The 18192-nt window shown below is 42.8% G+C and overlaps 1 protein-coding gene across 1 annotated transcript in view; it reads right to left on the reverse strand.

Moving 5' to 3' along the window:
- Positions 1–383: 383 nt before the first annotated feature.
- The window catches only part of LOC148161627 (putative phospholipid-transporting ATPase IIB), a 136288-nt gene continuing 118479 nt past the window's right edge, over positions 384–18192 (reverse strand). Inside the window, exon 14 of the mRNA XM_088020688.1 lies at positions 384–3546. The gene's annotated coding sequence lies outside the window, so the exon portion shown is untranslated. The remainder of the gene's footprint in view (positions 3547–18192) is intronic.

Consider the following 18192-nt stretch of genomic DNA (forward strand, 5'->3'; position numbering starts at 1 on the left):
GTAAACAGCCAGCTTAAATGTGAGCAGTGTAAAGAGCAGCAGCTTGCAGAAATATTGCTATAGATACTAAGACCGTATCCTGCCTCGATACAGACCACACATAATTGACTCATGTTCAATAGAAGGCCATTACAAAACCGAACTTATTTGCAATGCTAATGTGGGGAAGACAGCTGTCACGGGGAATTAAATATGATCATTCAGAGCTTGAATAAATGAGGTGTCCATTATCTTCTGGCTGTGTTGCAGGCTGCTTGAAGAACACAAATAAATGATCCTGTTGCGGTAACCAGCCCGTGGTTTTGTTTTTTAGTCATAGAAATATGAGAGCGATGGAGGTGGGGGTGAGAAGATAGGGGCACAGAAAAGAAGCCTGGCAGATAAAAAAGGCAAGTGGGCAGAGTTTTATTTTCCCCTTACCCTTCAGAAACCATGGATTCAAGGACATAATCAGAATTCTATTTTTGATGCCTGAAATAGATTTTAATTCTATTAAAGATCTTTTTCAAGATTCATCCCTTCCCCCGAAGACTCAAATCATAGCCAACTCACAAAGGAGGCTGAATGTGAAAGGGTAGAGTCGGGTGTAAACAAAGCTAAGCCTTTGTCCCTTCCCCAAGGCCTTCTCATCCAAATGGATAATAAAGATAACAGAGAACTTCTTCATGGATAATCAATCTGCCAATAAGCATAAAAGATACTTGGATCAGTGCTAGTTTTAAAAATGCCATGACTTATGCAATTAACAGAAAGGGAGGTTTTTCTTTGATCGGCTCTAAGCAACCTATCTGTAAATTCGTTTTCGTACATTAATAACGTGGAGATACTAAGCCCTCATCTCTTTGACACAAAATAGTGAGAAACAATCTTTTAAATATCTAATACAGGTGATTCTAGAACAGGTGGTCTTAGTCTGAAATTATATGACGCTGTGGTTGAGGGAGAAAACCCAGCCTCCGGTGAAGAGTGGCTGGTAAGACTGGCTAGAGCTTCCTTCTGAAAGACAGCTAACTGGTGCATAATGACTCCTCGGAAGTAAACACGGTCTTCAAAAACGTCTTGTGTTCTCTAAACTGTCAGCAAAGTTAGCAGTCATCAGAAAAAAAAAAAGTCAATGGATTATGTTTGCATCTGTTTTTATATATCCTAAGGAACTTAGCATTGGACATTTTGTGTTTTGTGGGGTATGAATTTAGGCAGCATATAAATTCAATTCAAGAAGGTATTTTATTTGTAGCTTCTAAGGACTGAGTGCCTTGGTGCTGCTGGTCTGTTAATTCTAACAGTTTGGTTTCAGGCTTTGTATAATATTTTAGAAATGGAATATGAATACTAACTAGAATTCCAAGCACTCCCAGTGTGACAGAGCTGTAAATAAAGATTATTCCTCCAAATTCACAGTATCATTTCTTTCCTATCAAGGCTCATGTATTTTTAGGGTGGTTAAAACTCTATTCCTGTTGGGGTGCCTGGGCGGCTCAGTCGGTTAAGCATCTGCCCTTCTGCTCAGGTCACAATCCCAGGGTCCTGGAATTGAACCCCTGCGTCGGGCTCCCTGCTCAGAGAGTCTGCTTCTCCCTCTCCCTCTGCCCCTCCCCTCCACTCATGTTCTCTCTCTCTCAAATGAATAAGTCAAATCTTTAAAAACATCTATTCCTTTTGAGAGAAGACTGTTCGTGCGCTATTTATTGTGATGGGAAGAGGAAAAGAACATTGGCCTTAAAGTTCTAAAAGAATTCTCTCTAGGGCCGCATGGGTGGCTTAATCAGTTGAGTGTTCGACTCTTGATCTCTGCTCAGGTCTCAGGGTCCTGGGATCGAACTCTGCGTCTGGCTCCAAGCTGGGCATGGAGCCTGGTTGGGATTCTCTCTCTCCCACTCCTTTGGCCCCTCCACCATGTGTGCACTCTCTCTCTAAATAAAAAATAAAAATTCTCTCAAGAACCTTGGCTTGGAAAGAACTTTAAGGAGTCATTACATCTTAATGCCTGTGCTAGGAGAGTTGCTCCTAAAGTACTGAAGGTAGAAGTTGACCTGTATTCAGGATTTCTTACTTACTAGAAGCTTGAATAATTTAGTGTGGGACTAAGTAGGTGTTCTGGCCAGAGCCTCAAGCTTTTTTTGAAATGGATTTTTCTATCTGATTGTAAATATCATACATATTTATGGTAAAAAATTTCAAGCAATACCGAAATGTATGATGTAGTAAATGAAAGTCCCACATAATCCTAGCCTTCCAGAGATAACTCTGGACAGCCTCATGTACATCATTTCAACATTTTTCCTGCATGTACACAAATCTTTTCACCCCAAAGTTGTACCTATGGTATGATTCCAATGTTTTATTCACTTAGTTGTATGTCATAGACATCTTTTCATATTGGCACATATAGATCTGCTTAATTTTAAAAAATGACTGGATAGTATTCTGTTGTGTATGATAATATATATTAGAGTTTAACCCAGGGATTGGCAAACTATGGCCTGGTGGCTGAATTCTGCCCCCCTCTCCAGTCCGTTCATGTTTTACTGGAACACAGCCATACTCATTCCTTTACATATTATTGTCTGTGGCTGCTTTAGTGCTATAGTAGCAGAGTTAGGTAGTTACAACAGAGACTGCATAGCCTGGGAAGCTGAAAGTATTTACTGTATGGCCCTTTACAGAGAAAGTTGGCCAGCTTTTGATTTAACCAGTCACCTATTAGTTGGATGTATACATTGTTTCTAATTTTGTGTCCTAAAAGTAATGCTGCAATAAGTATATTTGTAAACCCATCTGTGTATTCACTCACCATTTCCTTAGGATAAATTCTGAGAAGTAGGACTGCTGAGTGGTGCCTTAATTTTTATAGACCATTAGGGTTCTAGTTAATAAATTCCTCTTATAAATGGTAACCTGTCACAACCAACTCTTCCTGGCTTAGATTTTAGAATCAGGAAGGAACTTATATTTTGGGCCTATAGTTATTAGCTGTGTGACTGTAGGATTGAATCAATCAATTACTTAATTTCACCAACATTATCAGATGTCGTACAGTTAAAGGGTAGCTCAGCAGGCCCAGGCTGCTCAAGTCGTGCATGTGCCAAAGAAAGGCCTGTCTTCAGAAGGCTTGGCCCTTGATGGGCTCTGGCAGCTTACCCCTGAGTTCTTGCAATATCCCACCTGGGAGGAGTGTGTTTGGATTTTGGTGCTTCGGGCCACTTTGTGTCAGTTTGACCCTACCGCTTCCGCCAAAATTGTGACGTCGGGTGAACGGCTGTTTTTATCCGCTGAGGCCGCGGGGTCAGGCCAACCTCTGCAGGGCTGGAGACTGAGTAGCTCAGGTCAGTCACACAGGTGCCGCGGGCCCATGGGACCCTCATACGAACCGTGGACGCCGAGGTTCCGTGGGTGAGGAGTCATGACATCTTAGCGTGTCACGGGTGTTGTTGACACACATGGCGGGTGGCGGAATTCGGCACGGTCCGCGTGGCTCCAGCAGGAGAGGCTCCTGGACTCAGCCCTCTGTGCCTTCTTCTCTGGCTGATCATCTGTATCCTTCGGCTGTAATGAACCACAACGGTGAGTAGAGCAGGTTTTCTGAGATGCGAGTTCTAGCAAATCTTCAAAACTGAGGCTGGTCTTGGGGACTCCAGACTCAGTTATATATATAGTGAGAAGCTCGTCTGTGAAATGAGAAGGCTAGAGAGTGAGGCTTAAACTCAAGACAGAACCTGCACAGAAAGCATGGTCCACTATACTTCCTGTCGGGCCAGGACGTTTGAAGTAATCCCGCTCTAATTTGTCTGTGTCTGTGGCACCCTACCCACGGGTCAAAGTTCCAGAAACGTCAGCTTCGGACATGCACTGTCTGCCCGGCCCTGCAGTGCTGGAGGTGACGTGGGGGTCTGAACATGGAAGTCTCGAGCACCCTTGACTGTTGTGGGAAAACAGTGCACACATCTCAGTCAGCAGGCATTGATTATCGATTATTCACTGCTGTTCTAGGCACTTGTTCGAAACCAAGAAAGCATCCTTGCCCTCAGGGTGCTTACCAAGGGAATTGATGTGCTATTAGGAAGGAGTGATCGATGCCGGGTAGCCAAAAAATAGCAACTGTATATTTCAGTGTTCAGGTTGCTCAGTTGCCTCATCTGCAAAATGGGGATAATAATGACCATCTAATCAGACTACTGCATGGATTGTATGAGATAATCTTGCATGCTCAGTCTATAGAAAACCCCCAGTAAATTATGTTTATTGTTTGTGGCTAAGAGTGAGAGCTCTAAATTCTGAAGTCAAACCAATTTTTCATTAGCATTGATTTTATGTTACTTAACCTCTCTGAGTAGGAACATATTCTCTGAGGAGGAACCTATGTAGTCACACAGGGCCTTGTGCCTGGTTTAATGATCTCTTGCCACTGCCTTGAAATCTCTAATGATTTTGAACAAGGGGACCCTGCATTTTCATTTTGCACTGGACCCTACAAGTTATCCTGCTGGTCCTGTCTCTGAGCTTCAGTGTCCTCCTGTAAAATGGAGATAATAATATATACCATGTTATTTTTCAACCATCTCATTTTTTAAAAATGATTTTATTTTATTTTTTACGGATTTTATTTATTTTGAGAGAGTGCATGTGTGCACAGGGGGAGGGGCAGAGGGAGAGAGAGAGAGAAAATCTCAAAGCTGACTCCCACTGAGCGGGGAGCCTGATGTGGGGCTCGTACTCATGACCTTGAAATTATGACCTGAGCGGAACAAGAGCTGGTCTGGTTGCCCAACTGACTGACTTACGCCTGGAGATTTTATTTTTAAGTAATCTCTCCACCCAACATGGGGCTCCAACTCACGACCCGGAGATCAAGAGTCCCACCAACTGAGCTGGCCAGACGACCCTGAACAATCTCATTTTTAACTCTTTAGTTAAAAGTTTTTATTCTTTTCCATTTGTCTCCTTTTTGGATATATCACACTGTGTGCTCATATGGGTCCATCTCATTTATTTTATAGAAAGAAAGCAAACTTCATTTCCTGTAGGAAGATGAAACGTAGTAAGTCCATACACACAGCCCCATGCTTTGCCACGAAGAATCATACACTGAACATTTCAGTGTCTTTCACAGACTACTTTTTATATGGGGAAATTGTTGCATTTAAAACTGAAGATGTAACAGAATGTGGAATAATTCATAAACTTACATAATAGGGATATAACCGGCCCTTGAAGATTGGTGCTTTGATGTGGAGTGTGTTATGAAAGCCAACTTCAGTACTGTTACATGCCCTCTTAGAACTAATTCTTGCAATTTAGGTCCCCGCTGTCTAGGGCAGAGAGAAATAAAGAACCATGTCCCACGATTCTGGAGAAAATAAATTTGAATGAAAGATTGAAAAGGAATAAACCATTTCTGAGTGCCTCAAGCACAATAGCATAGTTGTCTTTTTAAATAGAGTACTTGTATTTAATTTTCACCCATCAGCAGGTAGGAAGAGAAATGGGGAAAGTGGAAATAGCTTTACAGATCAGTGGAGACCTATTGAGGTAATAGGAGATCTGACGTAAGCATATATTCAAATCCTAGCAATTTAAAAATTTTTGTGTTTGGATTTCTATCTTCAACACTGGAAAATTAAGTGTTGCGTGTGAACTCTTATACCATTTGGAGTCTCAGCCAAATTTCCTTAGGAGCTCTGAGGTATCTAAACATGCCAGTAAGGGGTGTGTGTATGTGCGCGCGCGTATGCGTGGCGCATGCATCTGAGATAGGAAGGACTTGGGCCTGCCTCACGGTGAGGTAAAAGCACATTTCAGGTTTGCTTCCCTTAGTGGCTTTATGAAGGCCAATATGCAAATGCACAGATTTTTTAATTTGGCAAACAGGGTCTGTTTAAATTCAGAGAGAAGCTGTATTCAAAACTTAGAAAAGAATGTTTAAAAACTAATTTTAAAAATACCAGTGGAAGCAGAGTTTATAAAAAGTAAAAGCATCTGAGTCGAGTTAAACAAGGAAATTACTAAAATTCATTAAATTAAAAAATGTTCCTCCTTACTTCATGACCACATGATTAGAAATGAGAGAAGAGAAGGAAGAATGTGTAGAGCCACATAAGGTGGCTCTGCATTATGGGGAGTGGGGGGTGGGGAGCATGAAAATGGTGGGCCCTTCTTCAATGAGGAGCTTTTTTAATTTTGCAAATTCATAAAATATGTTTATTTTGCACCAAATTTAAGCTTACAGTGTTACCCCCACTTGAACTTTAACAAAGACGAGGAAAACAAGCAGTTAACATGGGGTCCTGGGGTGGGAGTGTGAGAAGAGCATGTGGCTTTAAAATTTGTTGTTCATTAGTTCATGTTTGTAGGCTGAAATCTTCTCATACAACCTCAAAGGTCAACGGTGTAATAATGCTTTTTTTTACCATGATTATTATAAATATTACCTTTTGCCAGTTTGACGGAGCCACTTTGAAAAATTACTTTGGAAAATAGTTTTTCTTCAGTGTTCACCACCACCCTGCTCTGGCCAGAATGGCAAAAGGGAGTTAATGGCAGTGAATCATGACAGGAAGCAGGCGGATACAGAATCGGATGGGGCACGGGCCACACACAGTGCACGTGTCTGGGAAGGGGGTAAGTGCAGAGTAAGACAGTCTCAGTGGTTTCATTTCCTGCAGTGGGAAGGGGATTGGATTTCAGTTTGGAAGGTTGAGGGTTGCATCTGGGATTCAGTACAGCTGCTTATGGAACGTTGAATGACATATCCTTTGTGTGTGTTCTGTAAGGTATATACATGTGAGATTTTTCAAAGGCCCCAGAGATAACGTAACTTGAATCCATACCATGGAGTTAGTCGGAGTATTAAGAAGAAGTCCATCTGGGTTCTATGGCATACATGGGGATTTAAGCTGGGAGAATAGTCTTGATTTTAGACTTTTGTATTTTTTTTTTAAGATTTTATTTTTTTGACAGAGAGAGACAGAGAGAGAGAGGGAACACAAGCAGGGCGAGTGGGAGAGGGAGAAGCAGGCCTCCTGCCGAGCAGGGAGCCCGATGTGGGACTCGACCCCAGGACCCTGGGATCATGACCTGAGCTGAAGGCAGACGTTTAACGACTGAGCCACCCAGGCGCCCATAGACTTTTGTATTTTTTATTGAGGTCAAGAGAAGGATGCCGGGGGCTGATGGTCAGAGTGAGGCCTTGGAAAAAGAGCTTCTTAACAATGATCCTAAAGAAGAATGTGCTAAATACCTTATAAATGGCAGAATTTTTCGGAAAATCACAAACGTGAGGATGAAACCAAAAAATGGAATGCCTCCTACAGCATGGAACATGGAAATTTTTCAGAGTGATTTTATATTTTAAAAATGAAATATTTAAATGGAATATTCCTGATAAAAATGTAACTTTTGCTATAATGTAATTAGGCAAACGGGTTGCCGCCCTGCTAACCTGGAGGCGTACTTCACTCCAGGCATTTGTGAAGCTGTAGCTATGCTAGAACTCTTCCTACTTGGTTTTGCCACTGGATGAACAGAGATCTCTTATACTCAGTGTTTCAAAGTTGAAGGTGTCACACAAGTACGAACTAAGACATACTATCATAGTTGTCTGATTTATAGAGTGGTACATACAGGGACAGGTGCCCAGACATAGAGATTTAGGTGTCTGAAAGATACTCAATGACACTTATAATCAAAATGAAAACCTTTCAACCATCTTTTCCTGCTAACTGTTGCTCCCTGATTGATACTCTGTAATACGCAGCCTTTTCTTCTTAACCTTGTCCCTCTCCTCAATAGGCTGGGTAATATTTTGACTTCTGAAGAAAGATGCAGGGCATTCCAAGCAGATCAAAAGGCACATGGACATGAAAGTGTGGGGGTTGGCAGAGTTGCCTGGTATCTGAGGATGGGATGTGATGCTTTAGTGGGGGCTACTGGGTGAGAGGTGAGGTTAGAAAGAGAACATTGTAAGATGGAACCAAAAGGTGGATGGAGGTCAGATTGTAAGGGCCATTCCAGGTCTGTGATCTGTGATTCTGAAAAGTGAGTCTGGTGGCAGTGTGGACGCTGCATTAAAGAGAATGAGGTATGGTAAGGTCAGAAAACCAATTATATTGTTGCCCGATGAGAGAACACGAGGCAAACTCTGCATGTGTCAGTAGGAAGGGGAAAGGGGATGAGAAAGTTATTTCCTGGGTAGAGTTGAAAGGATTTGGTACAAGACGGGTGAGATGGTGGAGGAGAAAGGGATGGGTCAAAGGTGAACTGAACGCAGGTGGCTGGAAGATGACCCTGTGGGTCATCACTGACGTGGGGAGCTTGGGAGCAGGGCTGTGCTAGAGGCGGAGGGGCCTCAGGAGGGGTGAATTAGTTTCTCAGTGTTGCCTTAACACCACAGACTGGGTGGCTTAACCAGTAGAAACTCGTATCTCACAGTTCTGAAGGCTAGAAGTCCGTGATCAGGAAATCACAGGGTTAGTTCCTTCTAAAGGCCTATTTCAGACCTCTCTCTTAGCTTTTGGAAGTTCCTTGGCACATGACATCATAGTTCCAGTCTTCACATGGTGTTGTCCCTTTGTGTGTGTCTGTGTCCAAATTTCTCCTTTTTATAGGGACACCAGTGACATTGAATTAGGGGCTCACTCTACTCCAGTATTCTCTCATCTTAACTAATTATATTCTGCAATGACCCTATTTCCAAATAACATTATATTCTGAAGTACTGGGGGTTAGGACTAAATCATAGTAATTTTAAGGAGAGACAATTCAACTCAAAACAGCGGGGTAGGTCACTCAATAATGATTAGCTTTAGATGTGCTGAATTTTAGGTCCCTGTGGGCCCCATGTCAGCAGGCTGATGATGATGGGGGTATGAGCTGGTTGCATAGATTTGGTCATCACCTACATATAGGGAATATTCATGTCCTGAAGAATTTTGTGTGGAGTACTTTCTGTGGAGAATTTTCCAACAGAGTCAGAAAGTTCCCCAGCATTTGCCTGGGGAAGAAGAGAGAAAGAGGAAGAACATAAGTTCATTGAGTACCTCTTTAAGAGTGAGGCTTTCTGTTCAGTGCTTAGATATCTGATCTCACTGAATCCTCACGCAGACCCAGGGAGGGAAATTTGAGTGGAAGTTTCTGAAACCCATGGTCACACAGCAGAAGGATGGTAAAACTGAGATTTGAACCCAGGTTTATTTGATTTCACTAAAAGTTGCTTCCTCCTGCTGGGAAGAGAGTAGAGGACAAGTATAGGGCTGGGAAGAACACTGGAGAATTTGTATGGTTGAAGGGCTGGCACTGGCAGCCAGTGAAGGGGAAGAGGGAAATGATAACTAGTCAAGAAAGCCACTGGAAACCCAAAATAGAGTTTCAAGGAGCAGGGGGGAGAACCACAGAATTAACTATTTGAGACAGGCTAAGGACCTAGAAGTGTCTCTGGTTTAGGGGGCCCTCTCTGCTCTTTGAACGTCCATTTGATTAAGAAGTGAAATTATAACAAATTTTTGTCCACAGTGATTACAGGCAACAGATTCACTGTAAAATAAGAAAGAATTACTGTCGGTTTTATTCCAAGTTCCCCACAGTCAGTGTGCTGTTGGGGGAGAAACATCAATTCTGACAAATTGCTCTATTCACATATATACTATCTCCGTATATATGCATTACCTAGTGGTGGCTTTCAAGGCAACTTTAATTCTTAAATTCTGAGCATTGGGACCTGGCACCAAGGTTGCGGGTATACACTCCTCGTATATGTGTTTGTGCTGCTGTTTTGGCTGCTAAGAAATGCTTTAATTTGTTTGAGCATAGTATGCAAGCGAGCGGAGAAATCTAATGAGGATGTTTTTAAAGTGTGAGCTAAGGCATTTTAGGACATGCAAGGCTATTAAGGTGTTAAATAAACATTTACTGGCTTGTTGCCCATACCTGCTTTATATTCACTTCTAAGAAGAAAATTTTCATTAAAAACAAAACAGTTAAAATGTCAAGGTGCCCATTCTCTTTTTTCAGACTCTCCTTTTTACATTACAAAATAAGTGGATTGAGGGAGGCATAAACTGCTGCTAAATAAAGGCTTTTCTTGGCATTCCTTGGAGAAATCAAATCCAAGACCAGTGGTAAAGGGTGATTTACTATATCCACTACATAGACTATTTCTTCTAATTATCAGCATGAATGTAATTACTTACAAGCATCTCAGGCTCCTGTGATCATGTCCCTTAGAGCATTTCATCTTTAATAGATTTTCCTTGATAGAAAGCCAGTTGGAAGATTTGTTGCATAACATTGCTTAACCAGAAAGAAAAATACGTACTTCTCAGAAGAAAGATCTGTACGCTTTCTTCTCAATGGTACTTATATTCTGCCAGAATTTGATTAGGAGCTATCTTGGCACAAAGATCACTAATGACCGAGTCAAATAACTTATATAGATTAAACAATTTCTTGGAAAAAATACAATATAGTATGACATTCCTTTTCCAAGAATATTGAAGTTCAGAATTGTAACCACTTACAGTGAATTGTTAAATCCTCTAACTTCTGAGGACAGAGTATGAGAGGGAATGGGGTCCTGAGGGAGTTTGTAGAATGTTAGGTGAGATAGTTCTAAGGGAAGACATTTCTTACCTGGAGGTGAGACAAAAATGCAAACTCATACAACAGATTAGGATTTTTAAAGCTGTAGGGGACATTAGAGCTCCTTCGAGAGCTTGTTTGGAGGTCCTAGCAGGGAGCGCAGCTACTCGTCTACCCTTGACCGAAGAACGGTCCTCCTCTGTCGGGGAAGGTCGTCCCCTTCGACCGAGCGCTCAGCCTCGGGAGGGGCGCACATGGAGCGCTGAAGGAGGAAGGGGACACCCGCCTAGCCAGCCAGATCGGCCGAATCAACCCTGGCGATCAGTGGGGTGACAGATGTCACAGCCAGATCGCCCTCACATCCACTCTCCCTCCTTCGAGAAAGGAACGAACTACCCAGATAAATTACAGTCACCATGCTAAGTAACTTGCCCCATCACAGTTTGGTTGGTGTTGCAACCCGTGGCCAGGCCTCAGATTCCCTCCCCGTGTTTTTTACCATCATCACTTCTTTCTCGAAGATTGATAAAAACATTTATAAAAAGCCTTCATTTGTCCGGCACAGTTGAAAAACATGTTTTAAATATTAGCTTTCTAGATAACTAAAGTTTGTCCCTTAAGCATGACTTGAAAGTTCTTAGTGGAATTGGCCATCTATCTTAAAGAGGATGCCAAGCACAATTGAGCTTTTCCTTGAGGAATTAGTGTCATTAGGAGCATTAATGGTTTTACCATGATGGAGCGGAGATCGCAGTTCCCCTCTGGAGTAGCTGAGTTGGGAGGACTGTTTTCAGCTGGCAGTGGTGTGGTGGCTTCTGCTGTCATTCTTGTCCGTGGTTCCCTATCACCATCTTGCCACCTCTAGCCCCTTCCCAGCCGCTTGCCCACAGGCTTTCCCAGGCGGCTGGTGCTCCCTCTAGCTAAAGGTGACTAAAAGCCTCTCCTGCAGAATAAAATGCAGGATTCTGTGATCACTATGTAATCAAAGACTTTAGCTTTCTCTTTGTTTGAAAACTGAGCCCACTAAAGTAAAGTACTGTTCATAATCTCTATAACCTTGTGCTTTTCTTGAGATGTTACCTGGTGACTTAAGAAAATTAATTTGACATTTTCACCACAGACCATCTGAGAAGAAGGATTTAAATGTCGAAAACAAGGTTACAGAGTCCTTCATTTCCTTAAGTAATTCCCGATTGCTGGCTCAGTATCTCTCCTGCCTCCAGATTGTCCTCCGATTCTGGGAGAACTTTTGGGCATAGCCAGTGTTTCTTAAGCTTCAGCACACATCAGATTCACCGGGAAGTCTTTTAAACCACAGATTGCTGCCCTCCCCGCAGAGTTTCAGATTTAATAGGTCTAAGGTGAGCCTTGAGATGTTGCAATTGTAAGAAGTTACGGGGTTGCTGCAGGAGATGCTGTTGCTGGTGGTCTGGGGACCACACTTTGAGAGCCACCGAGGAAATCATCATTCTCCATTATTCTCCAGAAAGAAGGGGAGAACCAAGAGGAACTGAGACTCTGTGGGCTTGCAGGCACCTGTGGCCGGAAGACATTGTCCAGAGTGTTCATGGAGTCTGCCGTTTGGGACTCTGGTCAGTGGTTTCTCGTATCAGAGAACAGAGTCAGCTCCTAACCTTTGATTTGGGAGTATTGAAAAACCTATACTGTTGCTTGTGTCTTCGATAGCAAATGGGCTTTACTCTTGCTTTCCTATTCCAGAACATTTATTAGGGTTTTTTTGGTGTTTTTTTTTTTTAAAGATTTTATTTATTTATTTATTAGAAAGTGAGCAAGAGAGAAACAGCATGAGAGGGGAGAGGGTCAGAGGGAGAAGCAGACTCCCCGCTGAGCCGGGAGCCCGACGTGGGACTTGATCCCAGGACTCCGGAATCATGACCTGAGCCGAAGGCAGTCGCTTAACCAACTGAGCCACCCAGGTGCCCCAGAACATTTATTAGTTAATTGGATTTTTTTGCATATGCATCTCTGGGATTTTTAGAGGAATTTTCAAAATCAAAGCATGATAAAATCCTACATTCACAGTCACAGAGAACTTGAGTATCTACCTCGCAGAGCTCGTTTTAACTCCAGCTGTGTTGATTTAGATTAGTCTCTCTTCCTTACTTGCATGTGTGTGTGTGTGTTCATGTGTGCACAAACACATAACACATTCTACATAGGAACTTAGGTTGATACTGCCTAATAAACTCATCTTGAGGAACTTCAACATCCACAGTATTTTTTTTTTAAGATTGTATTCATTTATTTGACAGAGAGAGACAGAGAGAGAGAGAGGGAACACAAGCAGGGAGAGTGGGAGAGGGAGAAGCAGGCTTCCTGCGGAGCAGGGAGCCTGATGCGAGGCTTGGTCCCAGGACCCTGGGATCATGACCTGAGCTGAAGGCAGACGCTTAACGACTGAGCCACCCAGCCGCCCCCAACATCCACAGTATTGAGCCTATCAACCCCTTGACCTCCGCACATCACATGGAAGCTTTGCCCCCAACCCTCTTGTCTGTGATGAGAGCTCATGATTAAGGACAGTGGCACTTGTTTCTCAATCTCCCTACTCTCAACCTCCCCAGTGCCCCTCTGCCTCCTTTGATTTTACTCATGCTGAGCACATCCTAGGAGATTGTGTGGCATACTAGAAAGGACACCGGCTTTGGAGTTAGGTGCACACAGGTTTGAATTCTTTCCAACTGTGTAACCTTGGGTCTTTGGTCTTTACATCTGTTGTACAGTGATAATACCTACATTACAGGCTTGTTGAGAGGGCTAAGATACTGTTGTAATGCAACTAACCCGTAGCAGATAATTAGCTAATGAGAATTCATCACTCCGCAGACACTTCAGCCACTCACAAGGCTAGTCACACCTTGGATCTTACCTGTCATTCAGATTTGCTCTGCCACAAGGGCCTCAGACCTGGAGTTCTTCTCTAGAGCCACCTCCTGCCACAGGGAGGCAGGATGGCACGGGGATGCTGGGATCGCAGCAGTGAGGGGGAGAGAGGAGGGTGGCAGAGACCCCAGGCTCAAGTTAGTCCCTCTAGCTCAGAGCTACTACATCTCATGCCATCGTAAGGTTAAGGAATTGGCATAGACAATCTCAAAAGCCCCTCCAGCTCCAGTTCTCTGGAATTTAGTGTCTTTTCTTCTGTGACCCTCCACTCCCAGCTGAGTCTCTTTGTTGTCATCACCACGACCTCAGGCTCCTCTGTATTTTCCAGTCCTCCAGCTCTCATCCCAACAAACTTGCTTTCTATGACACTTTGGCTTCAGTCTTACCTCTATTTTTCTCCCATAACTGCTCTGTCCTAGCCAAGCTGAACCACCCACCATTTCCTAGGGTTTTTTTTCATAGCATGCTTTTCTTTTTAATCTAATATGTTATTTATTTATTTTGTTTTTATCTGTCTCCCGTACTAGAATATAAACTCCTTGAAAGCAGTAACTTTTGTTTGTTGCCTTCCCCGTGCACCTAGACTAGGGCCTGGTTATAGAAGGTACACAATAAATTTTTGCTGGGTGAAATGTCTGCCTTCCCTTCATGCTTCCACATGTATTCCTTAGCATTACCCAGTTTTTGATGGAATATGACAAGGGCAGGAAGTCAATCAGAAACTTGACAGCATAGTCCTCAGGACAAAGCTTTGATCTTCTTGGTGGGGAATCTGGTCGATGCTGTGTCCCTCCTTTGGCAGTGAGCTGCTTACTAGAGTACTCTGCAGCTGTTGGTGCTGGACTATGTGTGTGCCTCCCAGATGGTAGGTATTGAACCGCTGGCCACCTTCTCGGGGCTCTGTCCCACCAAGACACTGTCTGTTTCTTCCCATCAGGCCTGTTGCTGAGATGCCTCAGGCCCTTGCATTCTCCCATTATAAGAGCATTCAAGTGAGTTCTCTTCAGGGCAGACCAGCTAGCCCCAGTGGGGAGGTGGAAATCGGGAGGCAAGGGTCCTTTCAACTGCATGTCTGACGCTTGACTTCAGACAGTCAATTACTTCAATTTAAGAGACTACCATGCACAGACGGAGTTTACAAAGATGTCTGAAGATCATTTCTATTCCCTAAGAGGTTCTGGTCTGGTTGGAAAGACAAGACACCCATGAAACCTTCCGTTTTGTCTCCAAAGTATTTCTCAAACGTGCTTCCTTCTTTCCATCTCTGCAGCCACACATAGCCGGTGCACTCCGTTGTTATGCTCTGCACTTGAATTCTAGGTGCTCCTCTCTGCAGCCACACATAGCCGGAGCACTCATCGTTATGCTCTGCACTTGAGTTCTGGGTGCTCCTCTCTGCAGCCACACATAGCCGGAGCACTCATCGTTATGCTCTGCACTTGAGTTCTGGGTGCTCCTCTCTGCAGCCACACATAGCCGGTGCACTCCGTCGTTATGCTCTGCACTTGAGTTCTGGGTGCTCCTCTTGCCTGGACTACCGCAGCTTCCTATCTGCTTCCACATTTCTGGTCTTGCCACTTCTGATTTATTCCCTCACAGGAGACTTCTTTTTCAAAATTCATATCAGATCATAGTGTTGTCTTATTCAGACCTTCTTGCTGGGCATTGAGTTCAACTGGACATTGAATTCAACTGGACACTTTACCTTGACTTCTGTGGAGCTGCTCACTCTTTTCCTGCCTACCTCTCCTTTCTCAGGTTGTGATGCTCTCCCCTTACCAGCCGTGAGGCATCACAATAGACTATCTGATCCCTCAAACCTGGAACGTCTTTCCCACTCTGGGGCCTGTGTACATGCCCTTGGTCTGGAATTTTCTGCTTCCCCACTGTGCGTGAGGCCCTGGTCTTCACAGGGCTGGCTCCTTTCCTTTCCTGAGGACTCTGCTAAAATAGGGTTCTCTGTTGTCTCTAAGAGCCTTCTCTGAAACAACTTTCCTGGTCATTCCACTGTGGGGCATTATAGGTTTCCTTCATAGACCTTATCACAGATTGCATTGATCACTTATTTGTCTGTCTCCATCACTGGACTGTAAGCTCCCTGAAGTCAGGCACCATGCCCTCTTCAACATTCTATTCTTGCAACCTCAATATCTTTCCAGCAGAGTGCCTGACATATAGCAAGTCTTCAATAAATATCTTAACGCTAAACAAATAATGGCAGGGCGCCTGGCTGGCTCAGTTGGTCGACTCTTGATCTTGGGGTTGTGAGTTTGAGCCCCAGGTCGAGGGTAGAGTTTACTTAAAATAAATAACATTAAACAAAACAAAACAACAAAAAATGGCTATCAGCTGGGCATGATGTTCTGTAGGATGATTGCTATCTCTCTGTGTAAGTTGGCAGATCACTGAGAGATTTTATTAATTGTATTTGTGATAACTGTGCTCTGTGCTGATTGTTTTCAGGATACTTTTATACAGTTAAGACCATTTAAAGACAATTAGTTAATTAAAATGACACAAAATCCTAAAATCAGTTTAAGTGGTATTTTCTGTCAGATATATTTGGATTTGTCAGGCAGCTGGTATTTATCAAAAACTCAGATTCATAAAGTGTGTATGCCTGCTTCATTTAAAATCGGTGTTGAAATTGTAGTCTCCTTGTCCTGAGAAGCATCCTTAAGAAAGACAATTGGACTTTGAAGGAAATGGCACTTCTTTCCTAAGGGCCCTGCGCAGAGCTACTCTGTCAGACCCCTTCCAGACAACCTGGGAGCTGAGGGTGGCTCTCTGGTAAGTTCTTCTCTGGGAAGCATCGGATTGTAGCAATCTCCCCGGGTGGTTATAAAAGACAGCTTTCTCTGTTGCATCAATGAACAAAAGATGGTTATTTTAAACATGTGCTGTGGACTGCTTACTAAAATCCCTGCCTTAATGGGTTGTAGGTCATTGTACGAACATGCTCTATGTAGGACCAAGTGCAATGTATATTTCTGAAAGAGCAGCTGCCTCATCTTTTCAGCTGACCTGATACTGATTCATCATCCTTGCTGGATTCAATGGCCGGCTTAGTGGCATCGGAACATGGGCTCGATGCCTGTTGGCAGCTCCGGCTGTCTGGGTGCCTTTCAGTTTTATCCCTTTGATTGTAGAGCAGTTTTGTGTTATTGATAAATTACAGGTATGGTACTCAGAGGGAGGAAAGGGGCAGCTTAGAGTGAATGGTGGTGCCCTTGGGTATGAGGCTCACTTGGACTCATCCATTAGACGATCCTATGTAGCGAAAGGTGTGTTTATAGGATTAGTTATTAATCACAAAACAGGATAGGAGTTACTTGACTGCTAATTATAACACTGGATGAGCACATAAAAATCATAATAAACAATATCATCCCTGCAGGACCCTTCACATCAAATCTGTCCCGCCAGACAAATAATAGTTATTTACATAACATGGAGTCCTAAAAAAAAAAAAGATCCTAAAAAACTAGCAACCACCAAAATAAGCAAAATGGAAGCTAATAAAAATAAGTACCTTAAAAAAATCACTGCAAGCTATGTTTTCTGTAATTATACCAAGCCCTAGAGTTTTAACCATGTAATAGTAATTTTTCCGTGTTTTTGCCGTTATTGTCCTTTTGATTTACTTAACTATGTCTAACTTGAATAAACAATGTTAAGTGGGGAAACAGATGCGATTAAATAGCCTGTAATTATGTTTTTAGTCAACTGCTACCATCACAGACTCCTCCTGCTACTCGGACCAGAAAAAAAGTGACCTAACTGATTTCACCAACTACTTTGCCAGGCCCTGATGCAGAATAGATGGCCTTATTAAGCAATCAAAAAATCAGCCATTACAGAGGAATGGTAATCAGCAGTGTTTATACAGCTCACACGCTAGCCCCACAATACACAATCAGGACCATGAATTCTAATTGGGTACCTTCTGCGTCCAGAGGTGCCTGCAAAGGGAAACAAAAGGGACTCGAAAATTAGTGTTTGTAGCAATTAGTTTCTGTCTAAAGGCTTAGCCCAGTTCGGGGAAACCATGATTCAAACAGGGATTATTATAGCAACTTTGGTATTTAAATGTCTTCTGCCATTATTTGAGGTAGGATTTAGCTTTGCGAAACTAATGCAGAATCGTCCTCTTTTTTTATTTACTTAAAATGATTGTTGTTTTTAACTTCTCAAAAATCAAAACCATTAAGCCATTTGCCGCTTTAAATTTTCTGGCATTCAGTGTTTTGTTGTTGTTGTTGTTGTTTTTAAAACCTATGATCTTGCTCAAGACCATTTGAAAAGACTGTTAAATACATGTATTGTTGAGGAGCTCCGTTCAGGGGAATAATACAGTGGAGTTTGTTGTGCCATTATTTCGCTCAGAATGCTCCATAGTTTAGTGGGGGAAATACAGGGTATAATTCTTGGTGGAGGAAAAAAAGGACAGCAAGTGTTTTATTTATAAATGTATGTACAAATTCCCATTCTAAGTAATAGCACTAAAATGTCCAGGAGGAGAATGTAGGTTCTCTGTGTATATTTTATCTGAGTAAACTAGCAGGGCATTTCCAAATGGGCTCCACTGAAAGCCCGATGGGTTTTATAAAATTCATTACAAAAAGCCTTTTGCCCTTTTCTTCCCTTTTAGTCTTTAGCATTTCTGATGTAATAATCAGATAGACAAATCTCTGTCTTTGCTTCTGTCATTATAGA

Source organism: Eumetopias jubatus, unplaced genomic scaffold (genome assembly GCF_037043125.1).
Source record: "Eumetopias jubatus isolate StellerSeaLion01/CBP00866 unplaced genomic scaffold, mEumJub1_p1.0 scaffold_106, whole genome shotgun sequence".
Classification (NCBI taxonomy): domain Eukaryota; kingdom Metazoa; phylum Chordata; class Mammalia; order Carnivora; family Otariidae; genus Eumetopias; species Eumetopias jubatus.